Below are 8,244 nucleotides of genomic sequence, written 5' to 3' on the forward strand. Positions count from 1 at the left end.
ATCAATTTTTTTTTTATTTTTTTTTAAAACAACCATTGGTCTGAGGCCCATTAGGATCACTTCATGGGGGAGAATTATCTCCCATGAAACATTCTGCTTTCTAGTACGACCAAATAAGAATTGCAAAGACTTGGCTCTTCTACGCATTACTTTATCTATCAAATAGGAGTGAAACTATTATACACTGGTAGTAAAAAAATTAATGTTGGTTATTTGTTTTCTGATTACTTGACAATATAATGAGTATTCGTTTTTCTATTTGAGTTATTATAAATAATGATTATTTATTTTCTATATTAGTGATTATTTGTGATCCTTTTTGTTAACAAATATCAAATTGTTGTCGTTCAAAGAAAACTATACACATACTTTAATTACTTAATTGTAGCTAGACATGGATTGAAAGTAAAAAATCTACCTATATAAACAAGGTGAATGTCTATAACAAATTATTTTAGATAAAATAAATTTTTGATTGAATATAAATTGTGATAATTTACATGTAATCATTGTACTCCTATTACTTAACCTAAATTATAATTATTGTTAACAAAACCAATTAAATTATTATTTAAAAAAACATATAATTGTTATTAACAGAAACAACTAAATTATTATTAGTATCGGTGAAAAATATAAAGCTTTAAAAACTTTGAAGATTTTATAGAATTTTTAAAAGATAAATATGTATTATGAAAGCAAACCTTAAGTGCAATCAATCCAAAATAACATATTGATATTTTGCAAGTTATTAATTATTTTATCCCGAGTGGAATTTTAAGCAGGTTGAGATGGGTGAGTTTAGGAATCTTAGAGAAGGAAACATGTCGGAGAAAGTTGAAGCGATAGCCAAAATCTTAGTGAGACTGTGGTGCATCCAGTTCAATGCTTCTCGCCGACCTCCGATGAGCAAAGTCATCCAGATGTTAAGAGGAGTCATTAATATGGGCACTCCATTTCAATTGCCTGTTGACACACCTCTGCAACCATCTACATCAAACCTATATTTTTCAACTTTTGAATGGAGATTGAAATGATAAATCCCAGAATTATAGAGGTTTTCATACACTCCCGTGGAAGTAGCACACACTACCAGCAATAGCATGACTAAGTCACTTTTACTCCTGCAAACTATATTCATAGTTTTTTGGGCGATGAAAAAGTTCCAAGGACCACCGAAGAAACATAATTTTATACTATATACTAGATACTTTTAATATGATCTCAAATAATAGAAAACAACTCTGAAGCTTCATATTTGTTTTAATCAAAATAAGAATCTTTATTTCTGTCAATTCTAAAACAAAATATTTAATTAAAATGTTCATGTGTTTAAGTGTAACATTTCTTGATTGCGTATCGATCGGAAGTAATATTGAAAATGTAAAATATGTCAGTATGATCGGAAATAATATTGAATTTATAAACTATTTTAGTATGCTTTATTCAACTGATTATTTTTTTTTTCTTCTAATCCAAAATTTCCAATGAACCAATCTTCATGTATGGTTCATATAATAAAATAGGATTTATAATCTTCCATAACATTAACTAAAATGGGTCATCATGCAATGCCCATACATATTTTATTTTTGGTTATGCTTTAATTTTTTCTTCTAAAAATTGATCTATTTAGAGTTGAAGGCCTATTTGGGCTTTTCCATGTCCTTTTTCAATATACTTCTTTTGTCATTCATTCAAAATATTTTGTCGTCATTCATTTCAGAATTTTATGTATAATTATAAGTTGAACAATTCTTTTCATTGTAGCTGAAATGTCATTTCATGCTCACACATGTGATTTTAAAAGTCCATAGGGATTTATCAATGGTCAAAGCAAATACTTCAAAATGCAAACCGCGTTTTTGATTGAAAAACATGGAAATATATTTTCACCCACAAAAATTTGATTCCTGTAAAATAGGAATTAAAATGAATCTATACACATTCCTTAACATCTATACCTGTTTACTTCACCTAAGCCTACTGTATCATCTTGCTTAAACTGCCTTGATCATTGCCTCTCTACTATTTTGGCGTGAGGATAAATCAAATTGTACAAACAATTATTTGATCTATCAATCATATGTTCCTTTACCTTGTCATATATAAAGATTGGACAAATGTAAGCCAAAAGGGTATCGTTTGTTTATGGAGTAAAACGTGGCTTATATAAGGGATGCCCCTTATTAAAGATTTCACAAGATGCTACAATAGATATCAGTCGTAAATGATAGAACTTTACATACAAGTTCTAGGTGAAGGTCTAGATAGGCAACTACTACTACTTTCCATTAATGTATATGCACAAAGTAGGTGGGGGATTTGGGGTGCTAACTGTTGCCAACAGACCCTTCATCATGTTTTGTTCCCTACTCCTAGTAGTGATATTACTCTATTCATAAGTGACTGGTACAAGACTAATAACATAGTAAGTTGTTAATCCGTCCCAGAAATAAATAACTTTTGAATTTAAAGAGATTGACTATGTCCAACTTCACTATGTCCACAAAAATGTTCTTACACTTAATCAATCTCTCACCAATTTCTAGCTTTAGGTAGATCCTTAGGAGACCACTTCACATGGGTAGATCACTTAGTAAGCCTGATGTTGTTCTCATTAATGGCCATGGGCTAAAAAGTGGTGCAACAATCACAATGGATCAAGGTATATTACAATTCTCTATAGCAAGGCAGGTTGCTAGAATTTTTGTGGATGCATCTAGGTACTCAATGATCCACAAGATGTAGTTTGTTTCGATTTTATTTGATGACATATCTTGTGTGTTCAATTCATTTACTTATATATCTAAAATGAGCCATCTATTTATCTGTAGGAAAAACTTACTGCCTCTGGATTTCAAATTTGGAATCTTCATCCTATTTGAAATTCACAATCCAACATCATAAATTGAAGCTCATGGAGGTGGAAGGATATGAAATTGTTCAAAATGTATATGATTCTCTTCACATTCATGTCGAACAAACCTACTATGTTCTCACTGCAAATCAACCATCTGAAGACTATTACATGGTTGCATCTACTCATTTTATTAATATTGTTCTCACAGCCACTTTCCACTATAGAAATTCCTAGAACAAGGCCTCTATACCATTTCCAAAAGCCCCAATAGATATTGTTTGGTATTTGAACCATACAAGATTTGCCAGGTTTGGTTTTTTCCCTGCTTACTTTGGGTCTAGCATCATGTGTCCTGGGAGGGATATCTGTATAGATTTTACAAAGAGATAGATGCATGAATATGCTTATTTCTTAATGTTGTTAGCATTGTTGGGAAATAAAGATAATGGAAGGATTCAGGAAAGTGAGGATGACTATAAAAAGTTAATTTCCTAAAATATCCATAGACAAACTAGGGTTGCATTCTAAAATATACTTCAAGTGCAAGAATGGTGACAGTTACATCCATATATGTACTCAAGTTATCAAATTTGAATGGAAATTGTTGTGCATATGGTATGTGGCAGCCAATGTAGCTCAACCCAATCCAAAAGGATCTTACCAGTATGGAAACATCAATGCAACTCTCGTCAAAATATTTGTTGTTGCCACAAATGAGAACGATAATCACTGCAATGGCATGGGTGGAGCTCCAATGGTGGTTGAGAGGGAAAATTTCCAATTTTGATTGTTTTATCATGAATGTCACTTGAAGAATGATGGACTCTAAACTGATCCGACTTTTGAATTATTTGAATGTATAAATGAGTCTGAGTCACTGTTCATTTATGTTAATGGAAATTCTCTCTTTCTCCATATATTATTATATGTATAATATTTGATATATGTACCCTTGACATACTCGTATCCCATACCTACACTTCGACCCATGTACCTGTATTTTGGCACCTTAAGTATCTTTGTATATGATACAGTGTGTGTGGTAGGTTCAAAAGCTCAATCATAGTATTGTATAATTAATGACAATCATGGAATCCATAATTGAGATACTAAAATTTTGATATTTTGAAGATGTTATTTTTCAATAATATATAACATGACTCTCTTTTATGAGGAACTTGTTTTTATTTGAAAAAGTTAGAGTATGGTGAGTTTTGTTTTATTAAGCTTTACTCTGGTGAGTTTTGTTTTATTAAGCTTTACTCTAGTTGTGCCAAGAATGAATCTATCTCAAGTCCCAAACATTATTCTTCATACACTGCTAAATCCTAGCTTCCCCTTTTCTTATTATAGCTTACACCTTGACACTCCTCCTTGCATAAATTTAAACTAGGAGGCACAACATAGTTGTTGCATATACAAACATTTAGATATGATAAGAAAAGTGTGATACTCTATTATAATTTTCTCTACAAATGCAATGACAAGTGTACCCTAAATGTTGGAAATTTCATGGTTAATTTATTATAAGATAAATACAAATTTATAGTCTTCTATACAAGATCAAGAAAGTTATGCCCAATAGCCAACACAACAAAGCAAGACATGTTCGCCAATTCAACACTTGCTACCAAATCTCTCTCAGTGCTATAGGGTTTTTCTCAATAGACTTGTTTTTAATGCTCTTGAAGTGATGAAAGCCATCACTGTTGCATATAGGAGCATTTAGTTTTGATAAGAAAAGTGTGATACTCTGTTATAATTTGCTCTACAAATGTGATGGAAAGTGTGCCTTGAATGTTGGCAATTTCATTGTTAATGTAGTATGAGCTAAATACAAATTTACTTTCTTCTATACAAGATCAAGAAAGCTATGCCCAGTAGCCAACACCAAAGAGCAAGACATGTTCTTCAATTCCACAAATGCTACCAAATCTCTCTCGGTGATGGATTTCTTTTCTCAATAGCCTTGTTTTTACTTCTCTTGAAGTGATGAAAGACACCATTCCATATATTTCTTATTATCTACACAAAGAACAAAAGAAACCAACTTCATATTAACTATACTGAAAAAGCAAGAACATGGTAGGCACCAAGGAGATCAGTGGTAAAGAACAATATGATATTTTGAATAGTTTCAAGGATCATGAAGGAAATAATATAGAGGTGACTCAATAGGAAGTGATCAAGAAGAAATATTGACGAATTGTACCAAAACAACCTCTGATTTTGAAGGTAGCAAATCATGATCTATTTATTTATTTATAAGGCACTCATGTTGGCATAAATAGACAAGGTCTTTAACTTCAACATAGGCCTCATGATTTGTAAGGCTCAAGAAAGCAATGTTGCAGCAAGATTTCATTGTAACATGGTCCTTGCCTTTTCTTGATATTTTTTTTTGTTTTTCAACAATTCTCAAAGAAACATTAATTAGTGCTATATGTTATTGCCTTACGACATTTCCTTTGCAACATCTAGTAAAATTTCTAGTTAATAAGATATTAAATTAACATAAAATATATTTAATTGTGATTAGGGTGTGCTTACTAATTATTATTGATTTAAACAACGCCTTTTACAAAAGTTGTGGATTATAGAGCACACACACCTTTTTATTCTTGGAAAGTTGTATTTTTATGAGAAAGCTATTTATTTAATTTGATACGTTAATATTTATAAGGATTTGAATTAATTATGAGAATTATTTTTGGATTTTTTTAAAGATAATTCTAATTAATTTTAAATTTAAATTTAACATTAATTTTAAAGTAATTTGAATATTATTTATTTTATAAAAATCAATATTTTAAAATTAAATTTAACATTAATTTTAAAGTTAAATTTAACATAAAATTTAAAGTAATTTAAATATTATTTATTTTATAAAAATCAATATATTGTAGCTAAAATTTTGTGTTATTACTATCATTATAATTTTTAGGTAAATCTTTACTGCTTCAACACGGAGCTACAAATGGGCATAGAAGAGTTTTGAACATGAGATTTTGTATTGATGTACATTTTCATTAGCTTACTAAATGAGCTATTCATAATAAGCATTTTAAAATATATAAAATATAATTTATATTATATAACATATTGAGCTAATAACTCGGATGCGGGTGTTTACTCCAGCCATTAATTATGTAGCACGCCACGATACCATCAAGGCTGACGGATGGCAGGCAGGCGTCCTCCGAGGTTTGTGCTGGTGGTTATCAGTTAATGTTCAAGGCAGGCGACTTCACTTCTGATCAGGCCCGAGGAGAATTCGCATTCAAGGCGAGCATGGCAACTCTGTCCTTGATGCAAACCAGGCAAATGGATGTGCGTCATATTCCCGCGGTGGTGAATGTTTCAGTTCTTTATAAGGTGCAGTCTGTTCAATTTCATGACCAAAGTTCTTATGTCGATGCTTGTGATATGCTCAGGGATCCTCACGCCTCGAGTGCTCACTGGCTCGAGCGGCTTCTCAGGTCTCTTGCTCTGAGTACTATGCCGCGTAGCAGGGGAGTTCCGCGACGAGGGGGTCGGTCTGGCATCAGAGCTGGCCTTGCTCATGCGGACTTGCAGCAAGCGGTCCCAATAGCCTCTGTTCCCCCCTCATCCCCGATATCGGACCAGGAGAGATATGTCCTGAATGGCTCATATCAATCCTTTAGCCTCAGGTTCCAAAGTAGGCTTATTAGACCAGTGGTGACTGTCAATTTCACTGTGCACATCTCAGAGGAGAAGCCTCGCACAACCAGCTCGACTTCCCCTGCTTCCACAAGCGCTCAGGAAAGTGGCATTCTCCTGGGGGACATGAATGGGCTGGTTTACAGGGCTGACTGTCTGTATGAGGAAGCCCCGGTCCAGGAAGATCCTCCGCCATCTAACCCTGCTAAGGAAAAGGATACGACCAACGAACATTCGCCGCATGGTTTTGGCTGCCTTCACTTCGTCACTGAATCTCGAGGAGAGCCGATTTTGGATGAGGAAGGATATGTCACTTGGCTGGCCTCACCAAGTCTGGAGAAAGAGGAGCAGCAAGCGTCGCCCAACCATGCGGTCTAAACTTCTTCGGGTGCATATGTCAAGCTTTTTTGAACTTGTGTCGTGGATTATGCAGTTATCTCATCCTGTTTGTTTCAGTCTAATGCTTCTGGTTGTTAGTTCAGGCAACACAGTCATCCTCCTCTGTTCTAGAGTCAGCTATGTTAAATGGTTTTGTATAGTTACGATCACTGTTGTTTATGGTAATTGTAGTCTAAGTCTAGTTAGTCAGAATGTCAGGACAAATCAGAACTATGAAGTATTTTTTGTAAAACAGCTTGACCGGCTAGACAGTATTGTCTAGGTCTTTTTGTTTGAGGACTGGCCTCGGCCTCCTCGAAAGGTCTGATCTCTATGTACATATTTTCACTTTTTTAATATAGAACTAGTCTTTACTTAGAAAAAACATATTGAGCTAATAATTATAAATTTATTTTAATTTTAAATTTATTATGGGGTTGTTGTTGTAAATTATTTTGATTTTATAATAGATTTATTTAATTTAATAAAATTTAAAATAATAATAATAAATAATGATGTAAAGTTATATATTATATTAAATTTTAAATGTATTTCATTTTTATGATTAAATAATTTTAATATAAATTTTATATTAAAATTTTAAACTGGAACAATGGAATATTTTTATATGATAATTGTGTTTACTATTATATTTAATTTAGATAAATACTAGTATAGATCCGTCTTAATCACAAATCTTATTAAAAGTTATTTTATTGAAATTTCACCATCTGATTGTTGATTGTAAGATCACGGATCACGAAGTCATTTGGTTCAAATCCAAAGATGTCGTTGTCTTCTCATTCATGGTGATGGGCATTTATATTGTTTCAAATGACAAAAGTTGTTGATTTTAAAATTACCTACATAGATTCATTTTAAGCACAAATCTAACATGAGCCGAGGGATCAAATTTCGTCAAGTGCAAACTTATTTTAGTGTGCAAAAAACAATGTGTAATTTTTAATTATTTAAATTGTATTTTTGAATACTAGATAGATTACCTAACTTAAAATTGTAAGTCCAAAAAATGTTTATTGTATATATATATATATATATATATATATAGAGAGAGAGAGAGAGAGAGAGAGAGAGAGAGAGAGAGAGATTAAACTGTAAAATACTAAGACCACTTCAAATGTTTTAACCATATTTTTTTTTTCAATAGCTTTATATGAGACATACATAATTTTTTAAAACAATATATAAAATATTTTACATAAAATGTGCATTGAGCCATTTTATTAGTGCACATTAAAATGATTTTTTGTTATTAATATATTTTTCAGTATACTTCAATATTAATTCATATTAAAATATTC

The sequence above is a fragment of the Pinus tabuliformis genome, chromosome 1_2 (assembly GCF_031772625.1).
Source record: "Pinus tabuliformis cultivar Carrire ecotype Pingquan chromosome 1_2, CPIR1, whole genome shotgun sequence".
NCBI classification, from domain to species: domain Eukaryota; kingdom Viridiplantae; phylum Streptophyta; class Pinopsida; order Pinales; family Pinaceae; genus Pinus; species Pinus tabuliformis.